The following is a 23,494-nucleotide window of genomic DNA, read 5'->3' as shown; positions in this document are numbered from 1 at the left end:
CTCGGTGCGCGAGTCCGACTCGCACTTAGCTGGTTTTTATAGCTCTTCAGTGACTGGACTTGCTTTTATTTTTTCTCTACGTGATCTAATGCTTGCCTAGCCTAACCACGAGTAAGTACTCGTTTAATGAAAAAAAGATAAGGCCCATATCTTTCCGAGAGGAAAGTCAAACGTTATATGGAATAGAAGTAATCAAAATAGAGTTAACAACAAAAAAAGTTTCTGTTTAGTCTAGCTATTATATTAATATTAAACAATTTTATTTATGTGCATACATTATGTTTTGTCAAAGCCCGTCTTTCTGATGGTGTTCTACTCGTATTTCTATTACTTTATCTGTTCATATTGGATGAGAGTAATTTAAAACGCATTACAAATTGAATCATGTCGAAAAGATGGCACTTGATAATAAATTCGTAGCTAGATTTCAGATTAGATTTACATCTAAAATTCACTCTCATTTATGCAGAAAAGTATTATTTATTACAGTACCAATGTAAAGTGGATAAGAAAGCACTCGAATGTGATTGACATAAAGTATTCAGAAAATAACATACTATATTTTTATTCGAGGTAAAAATAAATTACTGCGAAGCGTTATCACGAAATTGCATGTCCCTAATGCGGTAAATGCCCTGAAAATCGAAAGCTTCCATTTTATCAGAAACATCTTGTCCCTTTTTATCCCAACAATAGATTACGTCATTACTTCCTCTTCCTGCTGCACCATTCAAGAAATAGGCAACATTAAGCTGATTACACATCGATTTTTGTTGAACCTTTAGGAACTAGAATTATAATTGCAATTTAATTGAATAACAGTGTTTGCATTTTCGGAACTTAGTTTAGGTACGTACGAGGCGACTCTACATTTTTGTATGCGGTGGTACTACTACATAGTACTAAGATGGACAAGTGTGTGATTTTGTTATCAATCTATTTTTTAGTTAGCTTTGTACTAAACACCAAAAACAGAAATAACTACGACCATGCTGGTACCTAATTCTAATATTGGAAAATTAAAACATCTGGCTACCATAAATCCTTTAGAAAACACATTTTCTTTTGTTGCGTGTACAAAGAACACAAAAAGTGTTAGCCACGTATTCAATGCGGGATTTAGTTACGTCCATTGTAGTCGCATGTCAAAAGAAAATATATTCTTAAAACGAGAAACTGAAGAAAAACGTCCAACATGAAATACCTAGAAAGGAAATGTTATGAACCGCAACATGAACAATATTTACTGTATCACATCAACATGGGTTCGCTGTAGACTGAATTTAGAACTAGCACCAAATGTCAACTTTCTCTAAATAAAATGCTGCTAAGAATGAGTTTAATCTTAGACAGTAGAATGCCATCTCTTGGGAGGTGTCTGAGCCCGTAATACATGGCTAAGAAAGGGTCTGTAGGGGGTGGCGAACAAACGTAAAGTATTTGATCCTTAGATTAAACAAAAATAGATGATACGGCTTAATCGTCTCGCAAGTGTCACGCTCAAATGATGTCCTAGGGCATCATTTTAGACAGAGGTCACAATCGGTCGCTCTACGCAATTTCTTCTCGTATTTTAAAAAAAGTCTACTTACTAATTCAAGAACTAAAATCAAGATTTTTACGAAAGATTTTAAGACTTTAACTAAGTCCAAAAAAAGAACATTAGATTCGTAGAGGAAAACTTTGAAACACAAAACAGATGTCCTAAATAGACTCGAAAAGGTGACTTTAGTCATGTCACTTTGAGTTAATTCCTACCTATTATCAAAATTTATGCAGTGACCTTCAACATTCACAAAGTTGTCTGTCACATTCGTACCTACGAGTACACATGAGTCGTAATAACATATCGAAAAGAAATTGAGATAAGAAACGTGTGAAAAGATTGTATCAAAGAGATTAGCAGGAAATAGAAATCGAATACAAATATTGGATTTTCTTCTCGTGGTGTTTACGATTCTTAAACCATTTTTTTCCAAATTTTACGATATGTTTACACTTTATTTTATAGCTGGCTTATAGCCTTTTTATATTCGATTTTGAGAGCTTTATCTTGCAGTAAGTTTATACAATACTAGCGGCCGCCCGCGACTTCGTACGCGTGGACCCCGTTTTACCCTTAGGGGTGAAGTTTTGAGTTTTTTAGGGTTTACCCGGAAATTATTCAAACTTTTCTCGCTGTAAAAACCATCCTTGGACTTCAACAAACATTTTAAAAAAAGAATTGGTAAAATTGGTCCAGGCGTTGTTGAGTTATGCGCTTACCAACACATTTTGCGATTCATTTTTATATTATAGATTATTGAATCAAATAATAGCTTATATTTGGACGTATTTCCAATCCCCTCTTCTAAACGTATCGATGCGCTTTGCTTTGTCATTCCCCATTAAAATGTGACCTAAATAAGTTTTCTGCTAAATGATCGCAGGCGCATGGCGGCCTAAATGCGACTCACTTCCTGACCTAACGAGTGATCGGCTAATGTATTTACTGTCGGCTCACGGTGCCCGATAGGCTCGACCGTCGATTGCCTCCAATTAATGTAAGTACTACACTATATCTGCCCACTATCACTATCAAATTGCTAACATATTGCTTTTTAATTCAATTTCGCGGGACCAGATATTGGCATTTCTATATTTTGACTAGCAACATAAAAATTGAAGTGCAAAAACGTTTATAGTTTTACAGTCTACTTATCTTTTTAATAGTAGCTATTGCACGTCACTGCCGATGTATTGTACATAAACAATTTACCGATTGCATTCCCTAATGAGTTCATATACGGAGTCACATTAAAAAATATTGTTTTATTTTGACTTGTTTAGACACTTAATAATATCCTATTACTGCTTATTTTCTTTTGACAGACTTCATGGAACAATTAGCGAAGTATTGTTGATTAAATGAGCGTGGACGTCACGTCTTCTTACCTAATTCAGGATCTGTCGGGCCATTCATCCCTCCGTCCTTTCGCGGTTGACCGCGCTCGTCTGTTAGAAATAATTCGCTGGGCCACCTTCGCAGTGAATTCTAATCAAAACTACGCATTTACGCGCACGAGTGAGCATCGTTCGATACTGTTGTCAATATAATTACGAGTGTTGTTGAGAATTAGCCGCTTTTAATACTAAATGTAATCAAACATTAAATTAATAAGACTATTTTATTTACCTACTTACCTACTAATTAGATCTCAAGTCGTGTTTGGACAGAATCATAATTTGTTAGGTACTTTATTTTGTTATAATTCTATCCGAACAAATAATTAGAAACTTCTGTGACATTTTCGAATTGATAACGTTATCTATTGATGTATTAATGATTCCCTCTCATCATTCATTCTTAACAATCATTTATGATTCTTCCCTTTTCCGAGTAGCGTATTGAGACGACTTTCATATAATGTGACGTCTTGTGAACAAAATAAATACGATGGTTTAGGAGAGCGACGTTAGGGCTTACCGCACACATGCGCCTCGTACGCCCGAGAACAAATACTGAGGTTCAACTCAAATACCGGTATGAACTCTCGACTGAAAACTTTTAAAGCTAAAATGGTTAAATAAACGCATTTTTATTGAGAGAAAAGGATTGTTTCCACTGTACAGGTGAGTGCACCATTTGTGAAGTAACATATTATTATTATATCGATTTTCAATCCATTTTTTCGAAGGATTTAAAAAGGCGAGACCGCACACTTTTAAAAAATTGAAAAGCTTTATTAAATAAATATCCTTGGACAAATATGAAATCAATGTGTAGATTTACAAAATCACGAGAGCATAACATATTATTATTTGCATGTAGCTTAATATAAAGAGTTACTGGTAACCAATGGACTACTGATTATTATGTTTTATGTTTTATGAGTTTTTTCATGGTCAGGGAGTAATATCAGAAACTCAAAATTTAGGTATGTACATGGTACAATCATATACAATCCCGTCAATAATAATTATTATGATTATTGTGTTATAATAACACATTGAAATTACAAACCGAGCTTCTAGTGCATAATTACTGGTATTTATTTTAATAGTGGAATACATTTACAAGCTCAATTAAACTTTGGATTAACTGAAAATCAAATTGTGTTTTTAAAGGTAATATAACTCGATAATTATGCAAAATCGAGTAATTAAACCATGTGTTTATTTTGATTAAGGGCCATATCATTATATCGTATCTACCCATTTCTAATGCCTAAGTAATTTGGCTCCTACAACCAAATATCTAATTAAGATATAAAAAAAAAAACATTAAAACTAAATCGATAGCATTTTGACTTTGATGTACGAGTAGGAAAGCGTGTAGACATGTTATACATAGTTGTCAATTGTTTATTTTAACGAGATAAGATGATGGGATTTGTATCATTTTTTACAGACTAACAGGTTTGTCTGATAATAGGATAAAATCCGTTCGACAGTCCTCGGATCATATGTATTCATATTATGTAGGCCACGAGATCAAAATCGAAAGCTTACAGCGGTCAAGGCTTAAGATTTGTTAACTTACTCCTACAATCGGCCAGTAAGGAGATTTATTATGTAGGTAACTTGAATATAGCAAGGTCACCAAATAAGGTTATAAAAAGATAGTTATGCCCTTTCTCTCGTGTTCTGGGTAGACTGGTAGACTGCTATTCATCATACCTGATTGTTTATTAAACTAACGTACTGTTCGGCTTCATTGTGTTTTAAAAAGTAATTACTTTTCTTATTTCAACATAGTGAAGTTTAGAAGAGTGCGGCGTTAAAGGACTCTACATACATACACATACACACCCACACAGCCAAAAGAATCACGTCAACGATTTGACTTCCTATGACTTTTGACGTGTCAAAAGTCGACCACTCATGTTGGTGGGTCGTCGGGTTTGATGTGTCGACGGCACTACGGTTTATGCTCTTGATTACATAATTTGTTCATAGGTTTTAGGCTATTTATAAATATTTTAGTAGAAATAGGTACTTGTCAAAAAGCGGGCGCGGCGTGGCACAACTTCATAGGATTTGACAGTTGCATCATAACATCACGCCATGTTCACGCCTGTCAAATGCAAACACGTCCATCTGTGCCACATCACGCCCACAGTATGACAATCTTGTAGAAAACTTGGTACCAATCCTACCATTAGATTGAGTATTCAATTCCACTTATTGTTTATTTTGTACAAACTTTTATTGGGAATATTTTTTTCTTGGAAACCAAAGATAGGTAGGTACATAGTACAATTCGAGAGCTTTCAACTCGATTCGCCAATAACACAGAGTGCGCTGCAATCTGCAATACTTGTGAATGGAACAACTATAACAGAACGAATTACAATAATGGACCGTGGAGTGATGACTGAATTCAATTATAGTTTTGTTGTTTTAGTAAGCCCGCTTCATATTATATAATTCTTTATAATTTGAATTTAAACGAAAGTAATATTTGTTTTCATCAATTGTGTTTTATTGTAATTTTATAATTCCCAAAATAATGGTCGGATATTTCTAGAAACGTCATTCAGCCGTTCGTTATTAAAAAAGATACTAAACTATTGCCATTGGATTAAAAGGAAATGGGTCATATTTTTCAGAACGACAGATTCATTTTCAGATGAAAATATAATGACTATTCACGCGCGTGGTTAATTCAATTAAAATGTTTAATGTTAATGAAAGATTTCATTTTGTTTTCAATATTCATAGCGAGGTCATAAAAGTGTTACAAACTATGTAAACAAGTGTTAAAGTTAAATAATAAGACAGGTGTTTGGAACAGCAGCGGCATATGTTGTCAGTTTACTGAAAATAAACATTGTATGATTCAACCAATATATTTAGATTGGGAAACATGTAGATGAAATGTTTCTTGTGATGTCAAACATTGGTTGAATTAAGATCTCTATGAAACAATATGCATGTTTACAAGTAAAAAAAATATTAATGGAATACCACAAAAACGCTGAATCACAAATACATCAAGATCAAGAATCATTTTTTTATGTTCAAATATTGAGTTTAATTTATATTATTTATTATCCATTTAGTTTGTATCATCTACAAACAAGGCTGTAAATAACTACCCTTTTGAGAAGTGGTAGATATAAACATTCCCTTGAGTGTACAAAAGCTTAATAAATAGTGTTCTCCTAGCGGGAAACTAGAAATTATATTGTCCGCTATTTAAGGCAGCGTTGTGCGAGACAAGCAAGGATGAAACAATTCGTTCTGAAACTAAGTCATAAATTATTTTTCAATGCAGGTAACATTTTACCTTGAATATTTTGTTTAATACGTCAGACCTTCACTTTAGACTTCACTTTTGAAGCCGAGAATATATTGAATTAGCATACCTTTGAGTGAATAAATTTGCGGTAACGGACATTAATTTGCTGGACATCCGTTTTGAGTGATGCAGTCAGACGAGCGGACATTTCAAAGGATTATATTAAATTGAACACGACGAAACCTCTTTCGTACAAACTCATTATAACGATTCTCAGTAACCTACAGCGGCTGCTTGTTCCAATTCGAAATGTTTTTGTTAGGCTTCGACTCGTTTTTGTTGAGTAATAAACTTTGCATATTTTTTGTACGTTAGCTGCCATTGGCGAGGGCAATTAACCGAGCGATAACTGAAGTTTCGGAATATTTTAATAGTAAGTAATAGCATTAGTCGTACGATAATGCCTTTATCTTGTCCTGAAAAACGCTTGGTGGTGACATGTGTCATCAAATGCTTCTCTACAAAGTAAAAAGTTTGAGGGTTTAAATATTTTAACATTAGCATTTACCTACACAGTAAAAATAGTGATAAGGACTATACCTAATTTGCAAGATTGGTAGAGGCCATCGCCAGTACTGTAGGTGAAAACCTACGCAGAGTATTAAACTTCAAACACAGGTTCTACCAGAGGTGAACTACTTATATTTTGAACAACTTAAAACGATGTAACGTCGTCACAGCACAACGCAAAAATGTACAAGAGATAAATCAACACATTTTTTAGTTGACTTGAACTAAGCTTAGCATTAATCTAGCAATCTATTGAATACGATTGTTGTAACAAACGTGACCCACGTGGTTAGCTAGGCTCAATGATATTAATTAGCACCCGAACCGAATCACTGCACTGAATATGTTATGCTTCCTGTTAATGCTCGCAGATAGACGGGAATTATGCACGACTGTAATCTGGGTGTTAAACGTGGAACCGATGGTATGCCTGACGAAGGTATTATGTAGGTATTTAATTTGTATCTATGTAGCTGAAACAGTTTAAAAATATTACAGATTCATTATTAAACTTGGTGGAGTTACGGAAAATACATTTAAGGATCATAGTTGTTATGATATTTGCATTTAAGATGCACCTCAACTAATTCCATTCCCATCTGCTGCAATCTTTTTGTTTTTCAAGTAGGAACAAGGATTATGGTTTTAAATGACATTTGATCCTAGAATAAGGTTAATCCACTTTGATCACCTTCACTTCACGACACTTCAGTGCCCTATCCAAGAATGATCAAAGGACATTAAAGTGTCCTTGGGACCAGGTGATTACACCAAGTGATCAAAGCGGAATAGACTAAAAGAGTAATCCATCACTCAAAGTAAGAAACAAATTCTTGAATAACTATGTCGTCACAAGTTACAACGCCCGAGTGGATAACTCTATTACACTAACGTGAAAAGATGTTTTTCTTTCCTCCCAAGAAGATAGTCGGCTTATACATAACACATGTATCTAAGACAGAAACAATTCCTAAATACATAAATAATTAAACAGCTATACATCTCCATACTTGTACCTTTGAACGCGAAGGTTGAATAACTCACGAAGCAAGTTAACTGAAAACAATGTTATTTGCAAGAAAGGAAATTGCTAATCGTATGGATAATGTAGATATTTTTAAAACTACTTCGTGTTTAAATATTATTTTGTACGTTTCATGATGGGTTTTAACGTATATTTCTATTATTAAGTCACTTGAATGACTTGAATCCATTAAATTACGAGCTAAATGTTCGAATAGAACATTAGCTACAGAGTACGCGATTTCAGAAATGATAAAATAAAAATAAAATACCTCATCACTTAAGTGACACGACATCTACTCTACATGGTAATTGCCTTCATGCCATACATTAAAATATGTAAATTAAAGGTCAAGATGTTGATCTTTCTTTTAATGTATATTCATTACAACATTGCACGAGTCAGGTACAGTAGTCGAACCTAATCATCATACATAATATGTATGTGACTCGTATCAACAATGTTAAATGAATGTAATAAATGTTACTGTTACTGGTGCTATAAAAAACTATTATGACAATTGAGGTTTATCCCATCCCAACTAATATTATAAATGCGAAAGTAACTCTGTCTGTCTGTCTGTCTGTCTGTCTGTCTGTTACGCTTTCCCGCTTAAACCTCGCAACCGATTTTGATGAAATTTGGCATAGAGATAGTTTGAGTCCCGGGAAAGAACATAGGATAGTTTTTATCCCGGTTTTTGAAACAGGGACGCGCGCGATAAAGTTTTTCTGTGACAGACAAAATTCCACGCGGGCGAAGCCGCGGGCGGAAAGCTAGTACGCCATAAATCGACAACGTGTGGCGAACATTATAGGTATTGGACTACGAGACTATGTTGCACAATTATGTGAAAGTAACACTAAAATTGCAGCCACTTATTTCGAAAATCATTCAAAAAGATACTTCAAACATATTATCTTTGAAGAATAAAAGATGAAACCCAATAGCTCCTTCTAAGAAAATCTTTGTTGTTCTTAGTAAGGACAATATAGGTACTTATAAGGTTCGTCCAATCTTTCTACTTATAAATAAGACGTTTATAATGAGCTCAAACCCAACCCGTTTCAGAAACCATTTAGTATGAAATATTGGTGGACTGTCACCTGTGACTAGATATAAAAATATTTTACGAGTCCATCACATTTCACCGTCCATCAAGGTGCTGAGCTCCGAGTTCATTTACTTTGTTCTTTCTGACTACAAACCACATCCAAATATCTTTCATAGTATTTACAGATCCATAGAGCGTAACATGATGTGCATCATCTACATATCGAGGTAATCATAATCATTTTTCTTCGATTGATAACATACGACATACAGACGAAACATTCGTCGATATCTCGTATATCGACGAATAGTCCGAAATTGGAAGCCAATGATCGGGCCGGGTGCCAATGTAGGGCCTTCCCATTAATCAAATTGGTTTCTGTAACATATCTGTGCGTATTTCTTGTATCGAATCGACAAAAAGTTCGTGTCTAGTCCGTTTCTTTTGTGTTGGTTAACGCAAAATTGCGAATTTCCCATTTGAACTCCAAATTGTGACATGCTGCTCTCTGATATCACTTCAGTCTGGTGATGCGACATTGTTTTTATTTAGGACGACGTTAATACCTTTATTTTTATAATCTTGTTAAGAGATGGATTAATCCGTTCTGATTTCAAGGTCTGTGATAGATAAGAGGGTTATCGTGTTATAAGATTAGTGTGCGCACGAGACATTATGTTTCCGCGATAGTTTCAAGATTTGAATTTCACAATAATTGCCACTTAATTTCTAACTGGGTATGTGTAATTTTCAGGCAGAATTACTCCATTGTGATTTTGTACAATAATTGCTTAGGTACTCGTTTAACAGCTGAAATCGTACCTTAGCAAATTTGGGTAAGCGGATTGAATAACAAGACGGTACCATACTTCATTGTAACGTAAATCGGTAATGAGGTTCCGTGTAAACCTGTTAATTAAGTACGTAAGAAGTTATTGTTTTAACGTTGTATTGGCAACGCGGCACACGCGTCTCGTCATCCGTTACATCGATGTGTCATTTAGTCTGTCCGCACTTTAAAAATAAATTGACAACAAACACTTCGAATTTTTGTTCTCACTCCAAACGATTACACTTAAATTAAAGTTTAATTGTCGTCCGAGATACTTGGGGATATCACTAGTGATGATAATGTTTGGTGATGGATGATGATGATGTGTTGGAGGTATTGTTTACCTGTGAGCGTGTCGCGCGAGCGGTCGCGGAAGCGGCGGCGGCGGCGGGCGGCTGTGGGCCGCGCTAGCGTGTGGCCGCGCGTGCCAACCGACTGTGACTGCCGCCGACGCCGCCGGCCCGCCGCCGCCGCTCGTATTCGCCGCACCCGCGCTGCGCTTATCTGCCGACCTACCACCATGCACTCCGCCGTGCGATAACGATTTCAAATCCCTTATTATTCGCTTTAATTAAGCCTCATCCAGTAATTTGTTACATTAACTATCCCGTTTTCCACTTCAGTAATTGCTGGATGCATTTTCATTTCCCCCGGCTGGCATTTCGCAATTTAGTGGCGCAACTTATGGTGCTTTCACGCGGGTGCAATAGGCTTTGTTCCCGAGTGTGGCGGATGTAATTCTGGCCTGTTCTGTACAGCAAAATCAATACACTTCACCTCGGTTCTATTGTTTTTATTACTCCTACTTGTAGATAAAATCAAATGGGTTTTGTTTTAATTATGATTAACACAATAATAGATAGGTACCTAGTATGAGGATGAAATATAAATACAGAGAATTAAATCAACTCTGAGATAATTCCTTTGTTTAATTATATGTATTAATTAGTTTCCTTTGTTTTAAATCAAATAATATTTAGTTAACAGGAACTACTGATAATATTTTTTACAAAAAAAAAACATTTCGGTAGTTAGTTAGGATAATACCTAAAACAGGTAGATACCAATGTGTGTTTATTTTTTTTATAAATAAAGCAAATAGGTACCTCTTAAAGAAGTACCAGTGCTTAGAACCAGTTCATAGTCCGCCGCTTTATATCACCTATCGCCATGTTGTCCCTAAGAGGTGGAGCTAATTTTTTTTGAGATATGTTATAACGGCTCTGAAAAGAGCCTTTTTAAATAAAGAATTTGAATTTGGGTCATCCCCTTCTCCCTACGCTTACAAAAATAAATCATGTTGAATTTTTCGTTGTTTTAAGTCTAACCGAGATACATACGAATAAGTTGCGTGTAACGTGTGGGTCACTATTGTTAGTGTTTGTTAAGGGCTTCTCTAAAGGGTAGTTGGAACCCCACTCCACCCTTATGTTTATAAGGAATAGCCTAAGGATATTATGTTCTGTAGATAAACCAAACTAACTTGTCCGTAATATCTATCTTATCACAATAATGATGGGTCAACATTTTTACTATTGACATTATTATAATGACCTTTCTGAAGCAAGGTTCCATTAATAACATGTTTACTTACTTGTGAAGTTGTAAGTTTTTATCAGATTTACTTAAAATATATACTTAGGCCTTAAAATGAAAGGTCAGCTATTAATGACGTATATTATCGATACAGTTAATTAATGTTTATCGTTATGATTGAATGAGCAATGAATGAAATATCGTTCGCCCATTTTGTGGCCATTATAAGGTTCAATTGAGACGTAATGGTGCGGTGAATGGTCTTGTGAGTATAAGGCCCCAGATTTGATACGACATAATAGTCTAGGATCAGTTAGGACAACATAATACATATTTGCGAATGAAAAAATCCACACTGACAAAAGGATAACGTTAATCCCATATAAATCATTGGTGGTTATATCAGGAGCGCATTTTTTTTAAGTCAATGTGGACCTTTTTTAACTATAAAGGTACTTTTGATAACATAAGTGTACTTTTGGCATACAAAACCTAGCACAACAGAAAATGAATAAAAACTCATAAAACTCATTAATTTCTGTAAATAGGCTTTAAAAAAGCACTTTTACACGTCCCAGTATTAACCCTACCACTGCTTCAGGACAATAAATGGGCCAGTGCTGAGAAGAATCAGCGCAAGAAACTGAGATGACCATATTGGATCCTCAGTTTACTGAATGAAGGAATATACTGACGCCCGTATTCACATACGATGCTTGCTTAAGTGAATCAGAAAATAGAACGCACAGCGTTGAATAGAGCTCTGTCAGTCTGTTCATGTGTCAGCCTGTGCATCCACGCGTACTGTGAGACCTCATAGTAATGTTTGTGAATACTATAAGGCTGGGTTGCACCATCTTACTTTTACTTTGACAAACGTCAAAAATCTGTCAAACTCCATATAAAAAGCACCGGTTATCGTTATAGTCACGGTCAAAGTTAGGTGGTGAACTCAGCCTTAAACTTTTTTCCCCAAATTATAAAATGTAACGATACATCTTGTTTTTACATCGAGATGTTATTATGCTGACAGCATGGCATCTATCTAAGTTAGTCTGTTCTTTATAACAATTCTCGTGTATTGTTTGCGTCTGGAAATTGAACAACATTTCAAAACAACGGTGTAGAGTTTTTCAGTACTTATAAAGCATTTTAGTTTCAGATGTCTTGAAACTTTGAAACAGTTTTTGTTTAGTTAAAACTAGTATTTAAACTTTTAAAGGAATAATTTTCATAATAGGAGTGTAGTGTGTAGTAGGTAGTTTAGAATAATTGTTTCGGCAGTGATAAAATCAAAATCAAAATTTTCTTTATTCGTATAGGTAATTAGGCTAAATTAAATTAGTAGGTACTTACAAATTGTCAAATGCTCGTCCGTCATATAAATTGATTAGGCTACAAAAGTGACATCTCGGGATTAACGTTTTTACACCTAATACGTAAACCTCAATTTATATATCTAAATCCACATGATTTCGTACTTGAAATGGCCAAGCTTAACAAAAAGGTCATTTATTTATGTGTATATTCGTTTATTGATGATACGCCATTCGGCTGGTCTGATGAAAAATGCGTTGGATTACGGTCACAAAGCCTTTAATTAAAATGGGATCAGTAGGCATTCAAAACACAGCAATATTTCATAATGTGTCTTATACTTAAAATCAGATTTTGATTGTTCAGTCTGTGTAAAAAAAAACATACATGCAGTCGAACATATCATCCTCCTTTTTTGAAGTCGATCAAAAAGAAGTATTGGCGGTGTTTAGAGCCTTTTCTGACCTTAAACTTTTCTATTGCGTAGAAATGTAGAGTTACAAAAGTCAGTTTCATTTGACTTTTAGACTATGCCCACTACAAGTATGTCACAAGCTTGGAAGTCACTTTGTAGAGTCTCGATTTTATTTACTTATTTATTGACAAAGATCTACCAACAACATATCTTTACACAAACAAGTAATGCATTTTACAATTAGGTAAGGACTTTTTAGTCACCCAAGACGTAACATTTAAATAGGTATGCATGTGGTACAGCCAAAGTAATATCAATGTACAACAACATGACTTAAAAGTAATTGTAATGTATGTGCTCTAAATTTAAATTATTTGGATTAATAATAATAAAATTGAAAAATAGTAGTTTTTGAGTCTTGATAGACATGAAACATAGGTATGGCAGACGAATATGTACGGAATCACACTACCTGAATTATTATGTTTAGCTTTTTAACTAACTGAAATTTGTAATATGATTATCGACGATAATTTAATCATGTTCAAATTATCTCCTCATTAATTTGAGATGTGAGGAGTGTTTGCAAATTTGATTAGGTTTCTTGATTAAATATGAAGCAATAATCTATGTTGTAAGTAAATTAATACGTTTTCTTGTAATCAAATTAAAAACTTAGCTTAAAAGTAAACAAAGGAGCATTAACAATACACCCCACAAAGCTCAGTTAATCGTTTAGTATAAAAGATAAATAATAATTGATGAGGGTGAAGATAATCCGCTAAATTGGCCTGCTTCATCGTTGTTTCCATCGTTGAATTTGGTAATCGCATAATCTATACTTACTATCTATACTACCTAATATAGCAAAAGCTGAAGAGTTTGCTTGTTTGTTTGAACCCGCTAATCTCAGGAACTACTGATCCGATTTGAAAAAATCTTTTTATGTTCGGTAACCTTATTATTCAAGGAAAGCTATATAATATTACCCTAGAGCCAATAGGAGCGGAGCAGTAAAGAAAAATATTCCAAAAAAACGGTAAATATTATTCAAACTGAATAAAATATTTCATTTTCAAAACTATTTTCATGCGTACGAAGTCGCGGGTACAGCTAGTTCCATTATAAACCTAGGTATGTATTTGACAAACATTTTATCTTCAATCCATGTACGTAAAGAGAATTTAGTTCAATGACTGACGCATTTATGTACATCCATTATGAATATGATCATTTTTCAGTATGAATCCACTCTAAATCACACACAGATGGAAAGCCCCTTCAAATCAGTTTGAAATGTTCAATTTTATAACTGTCATAATGTAAATAAATTCAGGTAATGCATAAAAATTTGTTATTTAGCATTTCAATACGCCCACGAATGTTAGCATGTCTTTATAGCGCATGTACGAATATCTTTATAACACCTTCGCGCATTATGAGTCTCGGAACTCTTATAAAGCTACTGTGGGACTTCTTGGCGGGAATCTGAAGCGTCATGTTAGCGGTTTTGTTTTATTTCCTCAAATTCGTGTGTGGGCGACTATTAATGTGTAATAATGGTGGATTATTAACCATTGAGTGTTCGTGAACGTGCATAGGTGTGGGCAAGTGAAGCAAAACAGTGCATCGTGATTCTTCTGGTTCTCTCAAGTTGTCCATAGGTCTCAGTAAAGCACCACAACTTTAAGGGTGGGAAGGGGTATCATCTATCATCCTTCATTATATCATTACATGATCTCATTTTGTAACTCGTATCACATATAAACTTGAAAATGGCAAAAATCAAGTCGACGTCGACGTGTATTGCCAACATCATCAAAAAAGAAGAAAGCTACGGTGAATATAGTAGTGTTGGACCTCGCTCTTATACCCCTTTGTACAAGCCCTTTACAAATAAAAATCACAATAAAGAACTAAGGCTGAGTTGCACCACCTAAATTAAACCGTAACTATAACGATAACCGGTGTTTTTTGTATGGATTTTCACAGATTTTTGACGTTTGTTAAAGTTGAAGTAAGATGGTGCAACCCAGCCTAAGATTGTTCGTGTTTCTTTTGAATATTGCCGGATTCTTTATTGAAATGGATCTATTGAAATTTAAGCCTCAGAGAAACACGTCAACAAAGAAAAACAAATCACCTTTAAACTCAATGTTTCTATTACTTAGTGATTAAATATGTATAATGAATCGTTAAAAACGCAGACGCGCATAAAAAAACTAATGAAATGGTAATACATATTAGTGTTTGAAAATATTAACTCTAATATTACTTACAAAGAAGTAAAAAAAATCTTCACAAAACTTTTTATGTCACAAAAAACAATCGATATTTTTAGATAATAGTAGTACAGTTACAATGGGTATTACCTACCATTAGGTGACACACACGGCGTTTTACTTCCATAATAAATCCATTAATATACAACATTTTTTTATATTTTAAAGTTAGAGTAGACTTCAGATATAAATGTTATAATGTTGGTAAGTAAAAAGGTCTGTAATATTCTAAACTATTCCTCTGTAGAGCTCAAACTGCAGCATTAAACAATCAGAGCTCATTAATTTACTTTCCATTTAGCTTGATGAAGTAGAAATGTTTGCCTCATCTGTTGTTGACATCTAAATAAAAGAACAAATATAACTATTACAACAAATAACTAGTATACTTCTTGGCAAATAGATAGATAACGACTAAAGATGCTTAATAAATTAAATTAAAAGTTTGTGAGGATAAATTAATTGATGGATGGATGTTGGTTACTTTTTCACGCAAAAAGTACTGAACAATTTTTTATCGAACTTAACAATTTTATTGTTTATAGATACATCAGAGTAACCTTAAGGCTATATTTATAAGGATGTTGTCTAAAGAGATTGGTATTTATGTAACAAACTGAATTTAACGTAGGCGAAGCCGCGGGCAAAAGCTACTTTTAAATATGTAGGTATTAATGTAGTGAAGCTACTTGAGATGATAGAGTTTTACTCTTCATTTTTTTTATTTCAATCTCATCAGATGTATGATCGTATCGTATCACAAAACTATGCATAAATCTAGTTAGCTAGACAGCAGTATAATACAGTTTGATTCAGATGTTTTTCTCTATAATCAACTGGTAGGTACAGTTAAATAAACCAAAGTAATATTTATTTATTTTAGTCGCATCTCAAACTAATTGCCTAAGTATCTAAGTAGCTCAATTGGAAGAGCAGTCGCCCGGCAAGCGAAAGGTCGTGGGTTCAATTCCCGCCGTAGGCAGTTCGATTTTTTATATTTTTCAAAGTAATATTCTTTCCATGTGAAAGCTGTTATAAACACTTTCCTACCCTATTTATCATGTCAATTAAATCATTAGGAAGTATTTGCCGCATTTAAATATAGATTTGTTATTTTTATTATTTAACAGGTTAGGTATGTACTCGTATTTACATTTGTAAATGCAAATGAAATTATTACTGTTATTGTCACAGAATGATAGGAGCTTAATTACTTTAATATAGTTTCTTGTATCCTCTTTATTGTTTATTGAACGCGTATCTCCACATTATTATGTATACTTATAATAACATTGAAGTCAACATACCGTACGGATGAAACAACGTTACCAAAACGCAACCTTTCCGCTATCCTTTACCAAATACCCGTTTTCACCCTCTTTTAATTACGGTCTTACTATTTTTACCCGGTATTATGTTTTATTTTTAAAACACGAGAATAGGGCTTGATGCAAGGAAAATATTATTATGATTATGATGTGTACTCATATGCTACGACACGCTCCATGATGATACATGAGAGAATAAGCCGTAAAATAAAAATTGGAGAAATCCAGACTACCTAAAGGTCGTTCAGGAGCTGAGTCATAAACTTTTTTATAATACTCTTTGGGGTTTATCCACCTAAAAGGGAAATACCACTCACTGATTAGTCACGAAATCTCAGAAAAAAACCTACAAACTTGATATTTGGCAGGTAGGTTCCTCCTTAAAGGGTGTAGACATCCGAAGAACGGATTTTAAGATCTCCACCCCTAAGGGGATAAAGCGGGATCCACGCGTACGTAGTCGCGGGCGGCCGCTAGTACATAGTAGTAGTAGGTTTTTAATTGTCTGAATAATTCAGTTTGCAGTTTAGAAAAAACATATTTCTTTTTCTCGATACAAGTGCATCATGCATTATATCATCCGTACTATGACGTCATCTTAATCTAATCTTAAACTCGGTGAAAGAGGTCAAGCCTTTGTAAGCAAAGCGCGAATAAGCCCCACTTTTCAGAAGATGTCATTATCGCCTGCTGCAATGCATTATGTAAACTAACAGACCAGGGCGATATATTATGTCACTGTAATAAGTGCTAATTTGTAACAAAAATGTATGTTGTCTGAAGTGCCAGCGACTGTAGGTTACTACTAGGCACTATTATGTCTTGAGTAAGAGCATTCTTTTAGTTGACGATAAAATGCCCGTCCTGATGCCACTACTGTTAAGGCAAGGTTGGATCAGACAGTGTTTACGTAACTAGTAAGAGCTAAAGCACACGATGCGCTGCGGCGGCTGTGCGATGCCGGAGCGGTGTAGCTGCGTCGTCTTGCATATAAATATTTGTGGCGGGCACACGAGCGGTGCGCACACTCGGCCTCGTCGGCACGCGCACCGACGATCGCCAAACGGCTAGAGTACCTTCTGTACCTACTCGCCACTCTGCCCGGCCCAGTGAAGCTGGAAAAACGCGCGTCCCTTCAAAAACAAAAAACGAGCGGTTACAGCGAAATCTTTGCGGTGTGGCGCTGCAACGCATCGTGTGCTTTGGCTTTATTCGTGAAGTTCAGTGTAACCGCTAGGTTAATTAAATTGCCTATGGATCCGACCCTAGCTCGGAAGCGGGAGGCAGATGGCAAATAAAATCTAATAAACGTTTTAAATTCACTTTGTCAACACTTTATATTACGGTGAGATATCGTTTTCTTATCTTCAGAAAACTATGGCGAATTGCCAAAAAGCACAATATGACTCCCAAACACAGATTTGATTTAATTCAAGGAGTTTCACTGAAAAAGTACTTGATCAGTTATAAAAATAGCTTGCATACAAAAGATTGACTTGGTACTTATTTTATTTTCTGAGGAAGTAAGTCTCTTGGATTTCTCTCCATCTACTGTGACGCTACATCATTCCTTTGGAATAACTTCGCAATTTTTTCAATTTAAAATGGTAATGAAAAGAAAACTGTTTTTTTTTTAATTGTGGCAATAGTTAGAGAGAAATTGAAATTACTTTTCAGGTTTTTGTAATTGGATTGTAATTTTCTTTTTACTAGTTCATCTTCTGAGGGAAAATGTATTATTCATTTTAATTGTGTAACTTTAATAGGTCAAGAGTTAAGGATATCTATCATCTAACAAATTTTTAATAAGTACCTACCTACCTATCAACATGCAAAAAGGATAATATCGCCGAAAAAATAGCTACATTTTATTGTTCTTTAATTATCATCTTTAAAAACTTTTTAATAGCATTTAAACTACAGTGCCTCTCTAAATTGGGAAAAATTCTGATGGTAATATTTCAGACTAACGACCTAACGAGAAAACGACTAAAAGAATAAGTTAAATTAGCTTTTCTGGGAAATTCTATAAGGTTTTAATTTTAAAGCCTTCGTCGCAGCCTGCATTAAAATCGGATTATTTTTCACCAAACAAAATCATCGTTGGTTCTACTTTTTGGTGGTTTCTATGTATTCACTTTGCAAGTTAATGGTTATTTCGTTTTATACTTTTTACCTTATCATCATAAAGATTAATCAACCGTAAAATAACTGGTATAGTAAATTAATATACCTACCAAATGCTTATACATATGTATATGAACTTATATGGATGTACGTATTTCAGCGGTTTTAAGGGTAAGAGTTAACGGTCAGCAAACAGTTTCCCAAGATAATTATCATTGTGCCATTGATTTGTATTGCAATACAAAATAATACTTGTGTTGTGATCTTTAACAATTTAAAAATACGAAGGTAAACTAATACGTCTGGATAAACGAGTTAGAAAATAAACTTTACTCAAACACTCCTTTTGAGAGACATCGAACTCGAGTCGATGTCTCTCTGAAGGGATGCGCGAAGCCACAACAAGGGCTCTCGCGGAAGACCAGTTTCTTGAAATGCCCTCACGAGCTGCCATGTCAGGATAAATGCTGCCGGGAGCCTATTGACACAGTGGCCAACTATCTACTATATAAAAATAAATCGGGTTTTCCTCCCTGACGCTGATAACTCCAGAACGCACGAACCGATTTCCACGGTTTTGCATTCGTTGTAAAGGTCTCGGGCTCCGTGAGGTTTATAGCAAAGAAAATTCGGGAAAAGGGGATAAAACGGGATCCACGCGTACGAAGTCGCGGGCGGCCGCTAGTTTTTTTATATATTCGTTTTGTATTGTTATTGTTTATATTTGTGCTTACAGTGTTCAATAAATTCTATTTCTTTCCTTCTTTACTATTCGCGAGTTTAAAGTTGACTTACCTTTCAGTAGAAGTAAAGTCGATAGCACATTAGACTCTACATTTTTATTGTAGAAAAGCATTTATTGCAACGAGATATAGCAGCGATTATCTTCATATGCTGTTGTCTGTACCTATCTTGACCACAAAGACCGACTCAGTCCGCCTCGAAATGTAGAGACTAAGCAGCCGTTGAGCTCTGTAATTTAGTCTTGGATGTCCGCAGAGTAGGTACTCGTAATTTGTGTTATTTGTACGTACGTCATAGGAACAAGATAAAAATCTATAGTCACTCGATATGAACAATGAACAGTGCTTGCGATCAAGCTACAACTCAGAAATCCAAGATACAAGCTATACTTACTGCTTAGTTTAGGTCTCACTGGCAAATATTTAAATAGGTTAATATTTTTTTTTTTGGAAATAAAGATTTTGTTTATTTATTTATTTTATTTATTTACAGAATCAATCTCGCTACTCACATGTTCTATAATATTTTTTAAATTATATTGTAAGATTCGTTCCCGATTTTGTTTATGTAATGTTCAAAAGCGCTAAAGTTCTAAACTTATTAAAATAGGGACTATTTTGATAAGTTTATAACTTTAGATTCTTATAATAATATTATCTGCATAAAATTTCTAATGGTATTAAAAATCCAATTTTGAATAACCGGTCAGAGTAATCTAAATTCCGCAGGCTGAAAAACCTGCATTTTAAAGTTCAAAAATTTAATTTTCGTCTAGAAAATGCCATTAAATTGCGTCGTCTATAAATGACAAGAAAATTGCCAACTTACCTGCGGGAGCGCGCCTTACCCCGTCATGAGGAAATAATTAATGCGAGGTGCTGAAGATTAACTGCACCTAACCACCACTTACCTGAAACGGGAAAAGATTGAGATTTATATCTTGGAACATTCCGCGAACGTTACATGCTCCCGGCAGGGTTTATTAATGGAACAAACCGGGAGAAATTTGATAAAGTAATAATATGGGAAGTTCAAGAGCGGAACGCTAGGCTCGCGAATAAAAAAGCGTGCACTTAANTATCATTGTTCCTTATTGATTTGTAATACTTGTGTTGTGATCTTTAACAATTTAAAATACGAAGGTAAACTAATACGAGTACGTCTGGATAAACGAGTTAGAAAATAAACTTTACTATTAGCGAGTTTAATGTTGACTTACCTTTCAGTAGAAGTACAGTCGACAGCACATTAGACTCTACATTTCTGTTGCAAAAGAACATCTATTGCAACGAAATATAGCAGCGATTATCTTGATATTCTGTTGTCTGTACCTATCTTGACCACAAAGACCGACTCGGTCCGCCTCAAAATGTAGAGACTGAGCAGCCGTTGAGCTCTGTAATTTACTCGTAGTCTTAGATATCCGCAGTAGTAATTTATGTTATTTGTATGTACGTCATAGTGGTCATAGGCACAAGATAAGAATCTATAAAGTCACTCGTCATGACCAGAGATTGCGGTCAAGATAAGTTGCAATTTACCTATTCTTATAATTTAAGTGATATTTACCGTATCAATCTAAAAAAATATAGAACGTGTGTGTAGAGAGCTAGACATACGTTCTATATTGTTTTAGAATGTTGTAAGATTCGTTTTCGATTTAGTTTATGTGAAGTTCAGAAGAGCTAAAGTTCTTAACTTACATAAGTTTAGGACTTAAGCTTCTTATATTATCTTTATATGTTAGCCTGAGATGTATGTAATGTAAAAGCTATAGTATAACTGTTATTTTTCTTCAAAGTACTAAGTGGCTTCTGCCTGAAAGTATCCAACATCCATTCATAATATAATTTTGAATAACTAGTCAAAGTCAATTTAAATATCATAAGCTGAAAAACCATCATTATAAAATTCAAAATTTTCGTTTTCGCCGTTAAATTGCGTCGTCTATAAATGACAAGAAAATTGCCAACTTACCTGCGGGAGCGCGCCTTACCCCGTCATGAGGAAATAATTAATGCGAGGTGCTGAAGATTAACTGCACCTAACCACCACTTACCTGAAACGGGAAAAGATTGAGATTTATATCTTGGAACATTCCGCGAACGTTACATGCTCCCGGCAGGATTTATTAAAGGAACAAACCGGGAGAAATTTGATAAAGTAATAATATGGGAAGTTCAAGAACGGAACGCTCGGCTTGCGAATAAAAAAGCGTGCACTAAATATTAAAAACGGCCAGACATTTTTTTATGAAGGAGGTTTGAGTCTCAATATTTTTTCTTTTTTTTTAAGAAGATTGTAAAGTTTTTTTTAGTTATAAACAGACTCACTGTAATGAGTTTTTGTTCTCTGAACCTAAGCTTAATTATTTATCTACTTAAATTCTATTTTATCTCATATTCTGTAAAAATGCTTCAAAGCAGCAGCAGATTAAACAAAACAGCTTTTAGTCCAGGGCAATTTGCCTTGGGACTTAAAGTCTTTTACACGTTTTATAATATTTTTCCTTCTGTAGGGACTGAGAAAGCGCCTTAACAAACTCAGTTTATCGGTTAAAAATAAGTAAGTATAAGATAAGCTAAACGAAACCGATGTACATAAAATATAACAAAATACAGCCATCTACATCGAAGAGACTCACGTAACCTCTATAAATCGCCTGAAGCCGACCGTAAAATTCTTTCGCACAAACAAGCTTTTCATCGTGAAGGTACCTAATTCAATAAAGATCGTATAACGAACGGATACTTCGCATGACCTGTAGTCACTTAAACTAGGACCTTTATTACTTACTAAATAAAATATATCTCCAAATGATAACGAATTTGATCTAGCAATTAACCCAAAAACGAAAGACCTTTTTTCGAACAAAGAAATATCTCAATATCAGAAGGATTCAATAGGTGTCAGTCGACATTTCGCAGATAGATTGCAGAGGTTAAATTAAAAAAACCTTTTCTTTTTTTCTCTATGTGACAACGATGGAATCACATAGCTAAGTCATGCGGTTGGAATGCTTTTGAGAAATTGGCAACACGTACCGAATTTTTATTTGAAGTAATAACGTGGTGAGAAATCCACAGATGCGAAAATGATAAGAAACATAATTGAGATTGTTTTAATAAACTTCGCTCTTTGAAATTGTAAATGATGTGTTGCTAAGGGTACTGTTTTGTTTGGGGGCGAAAGATAAATTAAGGTACCTGAAGCGCAAAACATTGCAAACTGTTGAATTAGTTATGTGTGACCTATTTCTAGGGGCTTGTTATAATCCGTATAAATTAGCTACTCAAACGCTACTAATGAGTTACCGCTTGTGAAAACAGATTTAGTGTTTACAACTTGGTTAATAATTATTATTAAGATTCCGTTTAGTTAAAGTATAATAAAATGGAAATTGTGTAAAATGGTACTTGCATAATAGCTTTGGTGTAAACATCGATTATCCCTAAAATTTTAACCTTTTGAAGATGAAACTACTCAATTCTGTTTAGTTCACTATTACGCCCGGAGCCGTATTAACAAACTTTACTATGAGGTCTCACAGTGCGCGTGGACGCACAGGGTGACACACGAACCATTCACAGAGCTCTTCAACGCTGTGCGTTCGATTTGCTGCTTCACGCGTCAGAGTATTTCGCTTTAGACTATGCGTTACCAATCTGTCGATCAATCACGGCATTTGTTTTATTGGTGTGGATAGAACAATAAACGAATGAACGTAAAAGCACAAAAAGCTTCTACGAATCATCCTAAAAGCTTTTTCTCACAAACTAAAGTGTTAAGGATTTCCCTTCGAGAATTTTTGCACGCAAACTACTTCTATAAAAAGTTAATACTTGATTTATTCTCAGTTACAACTGAAGTGGATGTAAATTGATTAAATGTAATTAATTTATTAAACGATTAACTTTCGTGGGTAAAGGTTCCGTTTTGTAGATAACTAGTACATAATATACGTAGTAAATTATACGAGAACTTGATTTATTATCTTACGCAAATATTTCATGCTAGCATGTGGGACTTACAATTTTATTGT

At 34.6% G+C, this 23,494-nt stretch overlaps 1 protein-coding gene across 6 annotated transcripts in view; it reads right to left on the bottom strand.

Annotated features, from left to right (window-relative positions):
- LOC114355477 (cAMP-specific 3',5'-cyclic phosphodiesterase) overlaps positions 1-23,494 on the bottom strand; it is a 217,717-nt gene that overhangs the window by 163,174 nt on the left and 31,049 nt on the right. Inside the window, exon 1 of one of the 6 annotated variants that reach the window (XM_028308327.1) lies at positions 10,048-10,202. The exons of the other annotated variants lie outside the window; for them this stretch is intronic. The gene's annotated coding sequence lies outside the window, so the exon portion shown is untranslated. Of the gene's footprint in view, positions 1-10,047; positions 10,203-23,494 lie in introns of those variants that run through there. 6 annotated transcript variants of the gene reach the window in all.

Source organism: Ostrinia furnacalis, unplaced genomic scaffold (assembly GCF_004193835.3).
Source record: "Ostrinia furnacalis isolate ACB-3 unplaced genomic scaffold, ASM419383v2 OfSCF2414, whole genome shotgun sequence".
Classification (NCBI taxonomy): Eukaryota; Metazoa; Arthropoda; class Insecta; order Lepidoptera; family Crambidae; genus Ostrinia; species Ostrinia furnacalis.
This window is presented reverse-complemented; position numbering and strand designations above follow the sequence as displayed.